The following is a 1038-nucleotide window of genomic DNA, read 5'->3' on the forward strand; positions in this document are numbered from 1 at the left end:
CTCTTCCAGTCAGTTGGCCAAGTGGTTGTTCTCCAGATTTCTTGGCACAACTTGGTGAACACATCCACAGCAGCATCTGTTAGCTGAAATATGTCAATTCTCAGTCAATTAATCAATCTATCTCATTAAGGGTCTTCCTCAATCCTCCCAAACATGATGTCCTCTCTTAGGACTGGTCCCTCTTTGCAACATATCTGAAGTATATCAGATGAAGCTTCAGAATCCTGGCCTCCAAGGTGCAGCCTGGTCTCACCCTCTCTAGGACAAACCTGTTTGTTCTCCTAGCTGTCCATGGTATGTTCAATACTCTTCTCTAGCACCACAGCTCAAAGGCATCAATTCTCCTTCTATCATCCCTAGTCATTGTCCAGCTTTGCATAGCAAGTTATTGCAAAGACCACAGCCTGAATCAGGTACACCTTAGTCTCTCAAAAGCCTATGGACTTTATGATGGAGGAACCAGGCTGAACAGGCTCAAATCTATAGATAATCTTCCTGGAAAGACAGCCAAATGCACCCTGAACACCTCTTGAAGATGGGGTAGAAAGTAAGGAACCTCTTCTGTAAGGTATTCTTAACCAAACATCCAGCCTAAGTCTGAATAAGCCTCTGGGTCCAGCTACCACCTCACAGGAAACACCCGAGAGGGAGGGATTAAAACCACGAGGTGCCAGTAACATCCAGAAAATGGGAAAGTACCAAGCAAATAACTCGATTTCTTTAACACAAGGAGACTGAGAGACATAAGCAGTAAATCAGCCAAATGCATATGGCAGGTGAGCAAGAACTCTAGGAAGACAAGCATCCTGACATAGACTCAGGGCCTGTGTCATCTGTGAGCAGATGAAGTGGGAGGATCCCGCTCCTGGACAGGGAACACAAGGACTCAGAAGAGGAAGTATGTGCAGAGAGAACGTGAATTGGAGCCACAAGACAAGCCTTCTCTCTTTCGTCCTCATGATCCGGGTCCACCTGGTCCGAGAAATGTGCTTGTGGTTAAGTGGACTGTGGGACACAGGGTCCCATGCATGTCGCCAC

Source organism: Elephantulus edwardii, unplaced genomic scaffold (assembly GCF_000299155.1).
Source record: "Elephantulus edwardii isolate Elephantulus edwardi_28Jun2011 unplaced genomic scaffold, EleEdw1.0 scaffold00004, whole genome shotgun sequence".
NCBI classification, from domain to species: Eukaryota; Metazoa; Chordata; class Mammalia; order Macroscelidea; family Macroscelididae; genus Elephantulus; species Elephantulus edwardii.